Source organism: Phyllostomus hastatus, unplaced genomic scaffold (assembly GCF_019186645.2).
Source record: "Phyllostomus hastatus isolate PE091 unplaced genomic scaffold, TTU_PhHast_1.1 phas_scaffold_39, whole genome shotgun sequence".
NCBI classification, from domain to species: domain Eukaryota; kingdom Metazoa; phylum Chordata; class Mammalia; order Chiroptera; family Phyllostomidae; genus Phyllostomus; species Phyllostomus hastatus.
In genome coordinates this window covers 13,441,521-13,456,476 of record NW_025334028.1, presented here as the reverse complement: position 1 = coordinate 13,456,476, position 14,956 = coordinate 13,441,521, and the positions used below count along the sequence as shown (strand labels likewise).

Genomic DNA, 14,956 nt, shown 5'->3' with positions numbered 1-14,956 from the left:
TGTGGTACAAAACAGACACATACATATATACATACACACAGCAGCAACAGAAGAAAAACAATTTGCACAATAATTTATTTATTCTTTAATTTGACCAATAACTATGATTTTACATTGGATTCCTTTATGAATTTTTAAATGCACCAGGTCTTTATTTCATGTACAACTGTTTAGGCATACACCAAACTTACAGTAGCCTCCTGAGAGCCCAAAGCATATCTCATCCTTCGGAGTAATGATGCGTTCTATTTGATAGGCCTGGCAGTTGAGACAAAACTGTCAGAAGTAGTATTGATTCATATTCCATCTTGTGGCTGTGTCTGCACAGCTGAGAAATTCACGTCTAATGATGGCAGTGGGCTGTGCTTTCAACCCATCGCTGCAGCTAGTCAGATCACTGCACAGCACAGTCTGGCCACTTTGTTGTGTGGAAGTGTTTAAATGTCTAAAAATGAGGTAATTGGGTCAGGACTGATTTATTCATGTTAGAAATCAAGGCAAACACCCTTTTGAGATAACATGATGAAAAACTCAGGCATATCTCTAAAGTAGAGAAGTCTTAGTTAATAGCTCTCTGAACTCTCTCATTCTTTCTCAACTTCTGCTGCCACTTTCCTTTCCATAAACCCTTCACTGCATGCCACCCCCACACCATACCGCCTACTGCACTTCTAAAAACATTCTCACATCTAATGATTAATCCCAAGGTGTCGGTGCTTCAGCAGCTTCACTCCAGAAAGTCAGCACTGAGAACAGTGTCAGCGGAGGCCGACAGAGGACACAGTGCTCCACACACACTGTACTTTCTGGAGAGAGAGAGCATTTCCTTGTAGAAAGATATCCAAGTCTTTAAGTCATTAGATATCCTGTCACTTAAAATGTATCGATAATATATAAAACGCCATAGGTGCTTAAAAATTATTTAGGGATAAAGTAAGTTTTGCTTTAGTGGTTTTAAATAACATAAATTTAGTTACACTAAAACTTTAATGCTCTCTTATGGAGAAACTGTTTTCCTATTCCCCTGGTGGTTATTTTCATGTTTAAAATTGTAATTGTGGGTTTTTAAAAGACCATCCCTCTGGGGTTTGTGGATTTTGAGTGGTGAGTCTAAGTCTCAGGAAGGGATAATAACAGCTAATAACCCGAGGTGGATTGAGAGTACTTCTGCTTTGCAAATCAAGAAAGAGCATTTCTCAAAATAGAAATAGAAATTTATGTGGGAGATGAAGTATAGAATGTGAAAGGTGGTTGGCAGAAGGTCCTAATTTAGGGAAGACGGGTGCTTAGATCATTTAATACACTTGTACTTGAGTATTTGTTATATATGTTAGACACTGTGTTATGTGCCAGGGATTTAAAGTTGCATAAAATTATTTGGGAGTCTGAACTCTCACATAATCCCCAGATACTGGACTAGATACACGTATTAATAAAAATGGTTCAGCAAAGTTAGAGTGAGATCTTTAACTGGTCAGGATCTTTGGGAAATTCCCCTAGCTGCCTGATGAATGAGGCTCCTTTCTCTGTCCCAACCAGGCACCCCCTGTACCTCTGTCTTCCTTCCTGTAGCCTCTACCAATTGAACTTAATTTCTGTTTCTTTTTACAGCTTAACCACCTGCTCACCACACCTGAGTTCCTTTCTTCCCAGCCAGGTCAACTTAAAAATTGGAGGAGTCTTTCCCACACTATACTTCCTTGCTGTCATTGAAAATAAAAATATGGGCCCTGGCTGGCGTAGCTCAGTGGATTGAGCGCGGGCTGCGAACCAAAGTGTCGCAGGTTCAATTCCCAGCCAGGGTACATGCCTGGGTTGCAGGCTATAACCCCTAGCAAGCCCACATTGATGTTTCTCTCTCTCTCTCTCTTTCTCCTTCCCTTCCCTCTCTAAAAATAAATAAATAAAATCTTAAAAAAAAAAGAAAAGAAAAACATGGACACATGTGTTTTCTACTTTATTCTGCCTAAAACAACTAAAAAACAGAGGGTAGCAAAAGTGACCAAGATGAAGCAGAGTTAAGATTAGGAAATCTTCTAAATTTCTGCTGGTAGCTATTGTATATACCCTAGGAAATTTCCTCCCCAGGCATGTACCACAACCACAGTGTAACTTAACCTCCCCCACCCTTTTTTTATTCAAGAAAACACCTACAAATGCAAGTGAAATGAATGAGGGTAACATTATTATAAAAATTACTTTATTATCAAGATTAGCATGACTGACAGAGAAAACTGCTCTAAATTAGTCTTTGAATAAATCATTTGTCACTTTATCATTGCTCATAAATGGTTTGTGATACACTAATGTGTTTTAAGATGGCTGAAAGGCTACTTTTAGATTATTGCCTAGATTCTTAGGGATCACCTCTACCCTTGAGAGATAATCTTGGATCAGATCATTATTGAATAATGTGCCCATTTGGAAGTACTAAAAATACCCGGCTGTTTTCATAACTGCTCTGTGAAATACCCAATGTCCTCATGCTATCTTTTCTAAGGTGGTTCTCATCACTCTTTCCTGGTCTTCGCCTCCAGGGTTAGGACCCTGAAAGTTCAGGTCATAGTTCATGTCTCTAGAATGCCTGGTGAATGATTGCATCTCTGTGTATTTGTTGCAGCTGAGAGGTGAACTTCCTTCCCTTGCTGCCCAGAAGGTAGTAGCACAGGGGAAATGAGAGAAGTCAAAGGTACCTAAGTTAGAAAACTGATGGTGATGAGTAGAAAAGAACAAATGGCCAACCAAACACAGGAGGAAGAGGAAGTAAAGGGGATTAAAGGCGGAAAAAGGGACTAAAGCAGCCAATCAGAGCACTTCACCATCTTGGTTCTAGAGCATAAAAGAACTCAAATGCATTTTTCTTCACCCATCTCCTTTCCACAGTAAGGAAATGGGTAATGGATCTATATGGATCTGTAGAGTTAATGAGCTCCTCTTTCAAGACTTCATTCTTTAGACTTCCCGATTAATGGCATCCTATTAAAACCGTGTCCCTATAAACAAATCAATGCAGTTTGTGCTATTACATTTCCTGTATTAGAGATCAGGAAACATATTAAATAATTTGCCCCAGGTCCCAAAGACAGTAATCGTCCGAGCTGTGTGTAATTTGCAATTGGCCAACCTCAAAGACCACGTGCTTCCCCGTTGTGCTGTACTACAATGTTATTAATACGCATATTAATAGTATGAACACTGTCAAAATATGAGGAATAGGCAGCATTTTACAAGCCGATTTCTCTTATCTTGGATTTTATATTGTATTGCTTAAAAACCAAATGTGAAACCTTCTAATTCAGTGGTAAGTCATTTTTTAAACAAGCAACTTGAGTTCAAGGACAATTTAGGTTAAAACTGTATAAACCATTATACAGGCAGTACAATAGAAAAACAAAAGTTTTTATCAAAATTCCCAGATGACACATATATTCAGCAAAAAAAAAATATTTCTTTCTCAAAAGAAAAACCAAATGCATATCGCAAAGTTAAGTGTACATACACACACATGTACACACACACAACAAGAAAAGCCAGGCATGTGCCTGTGGTTAGCCCTCCCTATGGACTTTGGACTTAGAAACTATTTATAGAACTACTGTTTCTGTGATTGATGTTTTAATCATTGACATTCATTTACTTATGAAAGTTGAGCAATTCCTTATTATAGCTTGTAACTCGGTGTCTTAGTTACAGATTGAAGGCTAAAAAAAGGTAATCTGTGAACAGGAGGCCCATTTGAATCACATTCCTTTTTAAAATTATATTTCTAATAACACTTAGTACTTGACAGGAGGATGAATATACATATCTCTGTCCATTTTGCAAATGAAAATCCACCAATTGTTTTTAAAGCCATGACTTCTGCCTTGACTTCTTTTTCAGTTCCTTTATAAGCAATGGATTTTATTCTAGTCAAAAAAATTGACAGAAGTCACCTATGGACATTATAGTCATATTACTGGACTCCTGTCATCAGCCTGGAGCATCTCTACCTCTTTGTCTTTTTCAAGATGCGAATTCTATGTGCCGGGGTTGGCACAGTCGAATGCACTGCTTTTCAGAACTACAGGGGATTTTCCTCAGTGATCTGTGAGATGATCTGAGTATAAAGATTTACTTTTTATTTTAATACTTATGACTTCATTTTAATATAACATTACAAATAAATTTTAAAATATATTTTTAAAACATTCTTTATGAAAAATATATTACTGGCACATCAACCCTGATTTTACAAATACCACTTTTTAAGACTAGGCTAATAGTTTCAACTAGTGCACCAGTTACAATCAATTGAATAAAAAACATTCAGTAAAAATCATTTAGATAAGAAGTACATAAGGCAAAAATCATGAAAGAGGTACACAAATGTCACGGTCTGTGAAAGTGGCACATGAAATTATGTCATTGTCCCAAGCACCTCAGGTTCTCTAGAAATGAGAAGGTTAGTCCAAAAATCCCTGAGATCAATTCTAGCTCTAATGCTCACTTTTTTTAACAGTCTTGCATTTTTTCTTCTGTCTTAGACTTGTTTTCTGAATTGTAGGTCTCTTCAGCATTTTCTTGAACTTAGAGATACCCTTCTTATCTGCCCTTCTTCAACACTGCCAAGCATTTCTGCATACATTCATTTACACATGTACTCATGAAATAAACATCCTGCGGTGAATTTATATACTCGGTCATGTGGGCATGCAGGAAAGATTTGAAGTTCTATACCTCTGATTTCTGTGTTAAGTGACTATACATGTCTTTGATTCCCATTGAAGTTCAAGCCTTTGAAAGCCCTGGACTTCTGCCATAATCTTTTCTTTGTGCTTCCTGAATGACTAAGAGATCTTCAATGGAAAGTCCCTTCATTGATAAGAACACACTCAAGGCTCATATTACAAATTTAAAACATGTGTTGTGCAAACCCTGAATGAGGATTATACATGAGAATGGACAAAGGAGTTTCTATGTTTCATAGCTAGAAAGGTCTCCTTCTTGGACCTTTTTGAATACAAAAGGAAAAAATAGTACTTTCATGATTTTTAAGTGGAAGACAATGCATCTGTAGTCATTTACAAATTTGAACAGGTCTGAGTCAAATGGAGACTTTTGACACTTAACAGGTTTTTAAAACAAATTACATTGAGGGAGAAATTACATTTCAGTGGCATTTATTATTTTTCTGTATAATTTATCTCCAAGTGGTTCAGGTGTAACTACTATTATGACTAATTTTTCTTGGGAATTTGTCCTTGAAGAACATTGCTAAAAATTTTGTAAAACACCTGACTGCAGTGAATATAAATTGTCATAAGCATCTATATAAGGTCAATAGTGTGTTCTATGCTTGCCAGCAATTCATAAGATTTTTCTATACTGATAAAAAGGAGATAGCTGTGGTTTCCTGCTGGAGTTTCCATATAATAGTGAGAAAAGCATCAGAGGATATGATTGGTTGTGGTTGTTTGCTCATACACTGCTGCTCTTTTCTTTTTTGTAAAAAACAGGAAGCAGAAATTTGTTCTTTACTTAGTTCAACTGATGTTTAAGGAGGACTTAGCCGTGTGCCACTGTGGGAGGGTGCAGAGATGAAAAGATACATCCTTCCCTTTAAAGACCATAAAATCTTAATATTAAAAAACATTGAAGAGTGTAAGCACTTGTGGCAGTATTTACCTACTTGTAATGCACAGCCATTGTGATAAAAGTTGGTTCACTGAAATTGTTTTCAAATTATTCATGTCTCTGTTTTTCCATGAGCAGATATCACTTTCCAAGTGTCGCATTAAAACATATTTTGAAGAAACAGGTCATTAGCTCAGGTAGTTTATAACCCTAATAATTGTACCAAAGTTCAAATTAGTTTGTTAGTGTTTCTCTGTTCTTTTATTGTAGACCAAACTCCCAATTCCACAGCCCAGTAGTTTTGAGGAAAATTGGGCAAAGGAGCATATTCCAAGTCCCTTTCTGAACAACAAGGTAAAATAAAATGACATAGGCTTAATAGATCACTGCTATTGCATTTGATGCTATCATATGTTTTTTAAAAGGAAGCCAGGCACAAAAACAGTATTTGTAACCAAATACATATTCTGAATACAGAAAAGTTAATGCAAGCCATATCAGTTTGGAAAATAAAACCACTATGATGACTCATTACAAGTTTTAAACCTCACAAAATTATGGGAGCTCATGAAGAAGTCTGTGGGAAACAGTAGCTTTTGCATCTGACATTGGGCCTGAAATCATCGTAGGTTAGCAGAGCCTTGAATTGGGAAGAAAAGCTGGATGTGAAGTGGAGCTGAGCAGGGTCAGACCGGAAACTGCAAGACAGACCAGAACCTGTGTTGAATTCCTACCTCCTCCAACCCCAGTGACCTGGGAGAACCGTAGAAGGAACTGGCACTGCTCACTGGACAGCTATTCATGCACTGGCCCAGAAGCTGGCGATGGGGATCTGGTGGGAGACGAAGGACCACAGCCTGACTGCCATCTGACGTCACCAAGGTGAGCTGAGAGGTCAGCACACAGCACCTGTTGTGCTGCACTGCACTGCCCCTCTGAGTCTAATAACGCTGCTGCTCCTTCCGCCTTCCAAACCTCACATAAAGTTCCCTTGTAGTCAACTATAATAAAGAACTGTCTAGGGAAGGAAATTCTGGGAATGGATTTCCACCTGAGCTAGTTTGGCAGAGTACAAACTCACCACAGAAACTAACCAATAGAAAGAGAAATGTCTAAGGTCAGAAAGTCTCTTGTTTCAGAATGCGCAAGATTCCCTTGTGCTGCTGGACTCAGAATCCAGTCTGCCTATTGATCATGTTTAAGACATTTTCTTCTATGGATTTATACAGATTTTTTTCCTGTATACAACTTTAACTCGTTGGTTTACTTTAATTCAAAAACTAAAGTTTCAGAAGGAACATCTATTTTAAAACATTCCAAGATTCATGTCATTTAACCACCAAGTTCATCTCTTCAAAATATATATCATCTTGCAATATAAAAGTTAATGAGATTAACTAGGCACATGGCTGGGTGATGTAACGATGAACATATTTTTTGCCACAATAGATTCCAAATTCCATTTTTAGATTTCCGTAGGTGCTACAGAAGATTCATATAACCTAATGTTAGAGAAAAGCAAAAGCTCTGTTAGAAAGAAGCTGCCTTCCCAGTGTTTCATTTATTTATTTATTCATTCATGTATTCTTTTGTTTTGAGACTCCTTTGTATATAAGGATGTATGCAGTGGTACTGTATGAACTGGGGAGCTCCCACTGGCGGAACTATTCCTCCAGCTTTTATAAGCAGAAGTCCTGCAGGGACTGGGAGGTTGACCAACAAAATTTCCAAGACTCATTCTGTTGTCAAGATTCTTTGACTCTTTATCAGTGACTCTCAACCTCTTTTTTGACCCAGCTCACCTGGTAAATGATGTTTACAGGAGGGTTCCCCCTCCATAATTCCAACTGTTTCCTCTCTTACCTAAAAAAACACATTGAAATGCCAGTAAGGGGCAAACAAACAAACTGATTACAAAATGGTCAGAAGTACTGAATAGACATTTTTACATTTTTACAATAAGGACATACAGGTGACCAATAGTGCTCAGTTTCACTAGTCATAAGGCAAACGCTAATCAAAACCACAATGAGATATTACCTACCTCATATCTGTTAGAATGGCTATTATCAAAAAATGAAGGAACAAGTGTTGGCAGAGATGGGAAGAAAAGGGAACCCTGGTGCACTGTTGGTGGAAATATAAATCACTCATCTACTGTGGAAACAGTATGGACGTTCCTCAAAAACTTTCAAATTGAACTACTGTATAATTGAGTAATTCCACTTCTGGAGACAAAAATACTCACTCAAAAAGATACGTGCATTCCTATGTTCACTACAGCATTATTTACAAGTATCCTAATTGTCCATCAATGTATTGAATGAATAAAGAAAATATGGAATATTGTTCAGCCACAAAAAAGAAGGAAGTCTTGTCATTTGTAAAAACAGGGGTGGACTGTGAGGACATTGTGCCAAGTGAAATAAGTCAATAAGAAAGACAAATATTTCACAACCTCACTTATGTGTGAAATCTTAAAAAACAAAAAAGAGCTCATAGAGACACAGAACCAGATTGGTGGTTACCAGAGGGGTCAGGGTGCAGAATGGGTGAAGGGGATCTAAAGGAAGGTGCACACTTCCAGATATAAAACAAATAAGTCCTGGAAATGCAATGTGCAGCGTGGTGACTATAGTTAATAATACTTTATTGCATATTTGAAAGTTGCTGAAATGTACATCTTAAAAGTTCTCATCATACACAGAAAAGTTTCTAACTATGTGTGGTGACAGATGTCGACTGGACTTACCGCTGTGACCACTTTGCAGTATATTATAACTACCAAGTCATTATGTTGTACACCTGAAACTAATATAATTTTATATGTCAATTATGGCTTAATAAAAATATGTTAGTGACTTAATTTATAAAATAAGTATATGTTATAATCTCTTAAGTATTTATAAGAAAAATCTTACTTTTCATATAAGCACAAGAAACCTGTTACTCAAATGTTTCGGCATCCAAACCATATTTTGTAATTTACTCCTTGGTAAATCAAGACACCAAAATCTACAATTCAGATATATAGCCACAAAAGCATATAAAAATGGAAATGTCCCTGAAAAGGAGGAAAGGACATAATTTTATTAAAATTCCTTTGGTGTACAACAATTGATAAAATTAGGTAATACTGTATTACATTTGGGTACATTAGTGTCACTGTGTATTGATCTAATGTGATTTTGCAGATGTATTTATTTACATAGCAGGTACTATTTGCCTGCTGTTGCAAATTTCTTCACTTCGTGTGGGAGGGCAGTGCACCACAGACACAAAGATGCCCAAGGTTTTTTCCTTATCATGGATGACTCCACAAACTACTGGGGAAGATAATACAGAAATCCAAGTGAATAAAGGGGAGAAGGAAGCATCAAGTGTGGGCTTAATAAGGAAACAGAAATATTATGGTTTAAAAAGATGAAATTTCAAAATTCTGCCTCACACTACACATCTAGAATGTCAAAGACAAAGTAAATAAGAAAAAGTTTTTAAAATCCTTGACAATACCAAGTGTTGACAAGGATGTGATGCAACTAGAGCTCTCCGATGTTATTAGTAGGGATACAAACTGGAATGGCCATTGTGGAAAATATTTTGGTCATATCTTATGAAAGTAAAAATTCACTTACCATACGTCCTGGTAATTCCACTCCTACTTGCCTAAGTAAAATAGAAACCTATGGAAACACAGAAACCTATGTGAAGTGGCATGGTAACACAAAACTTGTGTATAGCAGTTTTATTCATAATTGCCAAAAACAGGAAATACTCCAGATGTTCCTCAACAAGGGAACGGATAAACAATGGCACATTTGTGCATGGAATACTACCCAGCAATAAAAATGAATAAACTATTGATACATATAACATAGATGAATCTCAAATACATTATACTAAATAAAGAAGCCAGACTGAAACAACTGTGTACTTTTATATTTATATGACATTCTGGAAAAAGCAAAACTAGGGATGAAAACTGGATGACTCCTTAAGAGTGGGGGAGGGAGTGACTGCAAAAGAGTGGTCAAATGGAATTTGTTTAAGGGGGTGATGGGATTGTTCTGTATCTTGATTGTAGTTATACAGCTGTGTGTTTGTCAAAACTCATACAACTACATATCAAAAAGAGTACATATAACTGTACATAAATTTTCTTAATTTAAAAAAAAGTATTCAGCCTAGCCTAGACTCACAGTCCAGAGTTCAGCGTTCTCCTGGTTCTGGGGTCAGAAAAGCAGGGTATGTGGAGAAGATGTTAAGTCTATTCCCTGTTTATTGACACAGAAAAAAATGTGCAGACTGAACAGATTTGTGCTCTGATGTCCAGAGATCTCGGGTTAGTTTCAAACTCAAAACGTTCCTTAAATGGGTGAAGACAAGTATCGGGGACCCTGGACATCAGCTGACAGTTCTGTTGCCTAAAATAATGTTACATTAACCATCTGGCGGGTGTGTGTGACAGTAGTTCGTGTCCTCCACTGTCTGTGTGTGAAGGGGCCATGCTTCTCTCTCTCTCTCTCTCTTTCTTTCTCTCTCTCTCTCTCTCTCTCCAATCTCATATTCACAGACTCTAAGAGAAATTGTTTATTTCAATATTATTTACTGAGGTTTCATTATATGAGAAGTAAAGTACTATGCCCCATGAGGGCTAAATATTGAGATAGAGGCTCTATCAAAAATGAAGCTTACAACCTAGGGTGAGAGATAAGACATGACTCAATAACTGCAATCCAATCAGGTTATGATACAGCCTACAATAGCAGTTTTCTCACTGTGCTGTGACTGTTGAGAGACAGAAGTCATCACTTTCTACAAGGAGTACCAGGAAAGGCTTATTTTTCAGAGTGTCCAGTAGATTCTGAGCTCTTTGAGAAATGGGTCTTTTCTATCTTACTAATTTTCCCCAGCTGTAGCACAGTTCCCATCACACTGTTGATACATTAATGTTTTGGAATTAATGAAAGGAAGATAAGACAGATGGCATTTCAAAGGCAGAAAACACATTCCAGGGCCCATGGCCTGAGCAAATGTTCAAGAAACAACCGCGGACAGTGCACTTTAGCTGGAGTGTGGGTGTGTTGTGGGAAGCAATGTTCCAAAGTTGTTGAAATTCAACTGAAAGGGGTCTTCAGTGCCAGGTTAAGTGATCTGAATATTTTCATTATAGGAAGGAAGCCACTAAAGGATTTTGAGCTGACAGTGATGTGATCAGATCTGTGTTTTAAAACATGTCAACTTGACAGTGATTATGAGAAAGTGACTATTAGTGACTTTATAAGTAGTATTAGAGCACAGTAGACAGACCGCGCCTGAAGCACTGTGCCGGTTTACACGTGGCTTGGAGAAGGCGTTGTTGGAATTCTGCTCCTGGAAAACAGGAGCCAGAAGTCCTAGGACTGAGTCCTAATTCTGCTTCCAAACTGTGGGATACATCACCTAAGTTTCTGAAGCTTCAATCTTTGTATCTACGAGGTTAATGTGGAAATTATAACAGCTAATATATGTGGGAGCTTTGCATGTTTTGGAGAGCTATATAAATGTAAGAGATATTATTATTTGAGTTCCAGCTATTGGAAAGAAAGTTGTAAATATTTCTGGCAGAGATGTGGCAGGAACTGGTGACCGTTCCATTATAAGGGCAAGGGAGCCAAAGCTGTCAAAATGAGTCCAGAATTTTCAGTCAGACCTGACTGGAAGAACGTAGGTGCCATCAACAGAAATGGAGATTTCAGTAGACAGAGTTCCTTTTGGCAGAATGAGGTCGAATCCTGGGTTGGACAGTGAGTTTGGCATGGCCTGCAGTTACAACATGGAGGAGGACAGGCACGTGGGGGAAGGCGAGGCTGTAATTGCAGCTGTTAGATCAGCAGCATTCCACAGACGGAGTGTGAGAAAGATGGCAAGGATGCGAAAGGAGAGGACCAAAGAGGAGAATTCCTGGCAAAAGCAATATGTAGGGGTCAGAAAAGAAATAAGCTTGATCTAAGGCTACAAAAAAACATTGAAAAGCAGAAAGAAAAATCAACAGGAGAGGAGAGAGGATCAATGCAGAAAACAATGCCAGGCATTCAAGCTGGGCAAGGAATAAAATTCAGTTTACTTGTTTTAAAATTGAGAAAATTATACGTCCTCGCTGGCTTGTTGTGGAAAGTAAATAAGAGACAGCACTTAGTGCACTATTTTGTACATAGGAGGTTAAAAATGAGAGCCATTATTAATATTGTTATTGGAAATTAATTCTTATTTTAAGTATCCTGCAGGAATTTTTATAAATGTAAGCCAGACCTGGTAAGTTTTGTATGCATGTGATGTTGCCTTTTTAAAAGATAAATCATGGCTAAATTTGCTGCATAACGTCTCCTGACCTTTAAAGGGTAAAATGTATTTCCACCCCAGTTTTAAAAGATCTCCATACTGTTCTGACAGGAGCTATTATTTTTCAGGAACTCTCATGAGGGTTCCCTGCATGGAAAAACAAATTTCTCCCATCTAGGCCAAAGTTGACCGTAGGGAGGTTCGCAGGGTAAGAACTTGTCATCTGCTTCCCTCTGCCCTAATGTGGAATGTGTCATTCTCATGGAATTTCAGCCCTGAAGGTGGCAATGAAAGCTTAGTTGACCCAGAAAATCATTAGTTAAGAGAAAAAAATTAAAAGAATTTTAATTTCTTTTATGCACACTTTTTCAATATCTTATGACTAAGTGACAGCATGGGACAATCATCAAATCAATTTGTCATGTTGATTATTTAAATTTTTTTTTGTCTAAGAGGCTGAGCATCTCTGCTTTGATTTGTATAACAGTCAGTTTGCTTTTCAAAGAGAGAGGGAAAAAAAAAAACCCTCCCTTCCAGGATGACACCTCATGTATCTTCTCCAATCGGCCACCTTGAAAATGTTTGCAATTAAGGAAACAGTGAGAAAGCGGAAGAGGCTCACATCGCCTGCAGGCGCTCTGGCGAAACCGTCTGGAGCGAGACGCGGTTTCCGTGGCCTTGCAGAATCCTTGCGGCTCTGCAAGTTCATGGCGCGTTATTCCGTGTGTGTAAATGGTCAATCGAAAATTGTGGGAACTCCCAAAGAAACTGATAAATTTTTTTTTGATAAAATGTTTTCTCCTCATTTGATATAAGCTTACTGACAACACTGAAATCAGAGCGAATTTTTATCTATGTTTTTAGTAATCAATAAAAATCAAAATTATCATGGAAGCAACCCAGTAATCTTTCTTAAGTTTAGAATTTGTTACGAGTTTCTTAATATTCAAAGTCACTTCAAAACAAACATTTGTTCTCTTTCATTCCACATTTCAATTAATAGAGTCATTCTTTTGTCACTTCAGGGTATAAAACTGAAATAATTTCTGCAATAAAACCCAATTTCTCCATCTGGCATTGGAATTTATTCATAATATATGGGCCCGTGTTTCCCAATGAATTTCCCAACCCATGCCCCATTCACACCCACTCTGGGCTCTCTTGAAATAATTTCCTGTCTTTGAGTCTTTGCTTGGGCTCTCTCCTCTGCCCCAAAGGCTCAGCTTTTAAAACCCAACTCAAATCTTTACCCTGTGCTAGGAAATAGTACACTGCCTAATTTGGTCACGTTGGATGTATTAACCACGGTATACTAACCTCTAATAACCTGTAACTCCAAAATATCAATGGCTTATGGTCATAAAATGATATGTATGTATTTTAAAACTTTTACCAATACCCCTAAAAAGCCATTTAAGGTCACTCTAGTATTAATTGAATATTTGCCCTCTTGAGCTCCCATAGCACCTTCCTTTTTATGTCTTGCACAAGAGTTGTTTTTAGGGGTGTATCTTCCCTAAAGTGTTCAGTTTTGGAGCGCATCAACCAGCTTTTATTTATCTGTCTATGCCTTTGTATAGCCCTTACAAAACTTAGCACAATGCCCAATGCATAGAAATCCTTAATAAATGTTTTTTTTAATTTAGTTCAATTTTCCATTAAGAAATTTGAGACAATCCCTGACTGGCGTAGCTCAGCGGATTGAGCGCGGGCTGGGAACCAAAGTGTCCCAGGTTCGATTCCCAGCTAGGGTACATTCCTGGGTTGCAGGCCATAACCCCCAGCAACCGCACATTGACGTTTCTCTCTCTCTCTCTCTCTCTCCCCACCCCCGTCTCTCTCTCCCCCCCTTCCCTCCCTAAAAATAAATAAATAAAATCTTAAAAAAAAAAAGAAATTTGAGACAAGAAAAGAAAAATTTTTTAAAATTTGTTTTGTAAGTATTTTTGTGGTACTACCTTCCAAACCTTTGGGAGATGAACAGTTGTGCATGCGTGTGTCTGTATTATGTCTAAGGCACTTATTTTATTTAATGTGAGAGAAACCACATTATCTTCCCTCCCATACTTGGTGATTCTTCTTCTTTGAGAGTTTTGTTTTCTAATCATTCCAAAAGTTGAGAAGTTCCTGGAACTAATGGCAAGGAATTAAAGAAAAATATGAAATTAATGTTTAAAACAAGATGTACATAGGAAATGGAAATACATTGAAAATGGAGTCTCACTTTTAAAACATGAAAAAGGAAAAGAAAAGAACCATAGTATTTGTTAGTCAGCTTTTTGAATATAGGGTAGTTCCTAGGATAAAAAGAAAGTGTATCTGATGTGGTGATGACAGAAGATAGGAAAGCACCTGTGAAAGGGGAATTTGGCTGAAAGGGAAAGAAACATCAGAGCTGTTCTAATGCAAGGCTCAGGCAGTAAGGAAATCAAAGAGTTGAGTTCGAGATTTGGGGGATCATTGTTGTACAGTGGTTACAATGAGTGTTACCCACCTGATTCTCCCATCTGTACAACCTTAATGAGATGATCAGCAAAACCATAGTTCTGTGGAAGAAAGCTGGGCTTTTGAAATGAACACTTTCATAGTTTGTAAATGAATGCTCCCTCCAACTTCTACTTCCTTTCAGTGCTCTTGTTAAAACATTCAGAGAATATGGCAACTACTTAAGTATCATGCCCTCTTAATTTCTACATGTACAAAATCTGTCCAGAATGTATCCAGCCATGTAATATGAAAAATAGAGGTATTTATTGAAGAAGATATAAGAAACATTGTTCATAGGGCAATGATGCTTCAGTCCCCTTCAAAGTAGGCACCTAATGACCTCACACAATTCTCCCAATTGCCATCAGGTGGTCTCATCAACAGCCTGAAATCTCTTCCCTTTCAAAGGTGATTTGTTTAGGGAAAGGCCAAAAGTCACAGAGCACCAAGTCTGGCCTGTAGGGATGGTGAGTCATTTGAGTGATTTGATATTTCACTAAAAACTCTGCAGGTGCATTGCATGATGAAGCTG

At 37.7% G+C, this 14,956-nt stretch overlaps 1 protein-coding gene across 3 annotated transcripts in view; it reads left to right on the top strand.

Moving 5' to 3' along the window:
* GPRIN3 (GPRIN family member 3) overlaps positions 1 to 14,956 on the top strand; it is a 71,925-nt gene that overhangs the window by 7,956 nt on the left and 49,013 nt on the right. The window contains exon 2 of one of the 3 annotated variants that reach the window (XM_045820177.1): positions 6,246 to 6,498. The exons of the other annotated variants lie outside the window; for them this stretch is intronic. The gene's annotated coding sequence lies outside the window, so the exon portion shown is untranslated. The remainder of the gene's footprint in view (positions 1 to 6,245; positions 6,499 to 14,956) is intronic. 3 annotated transcript variants of the gene reach the window in all.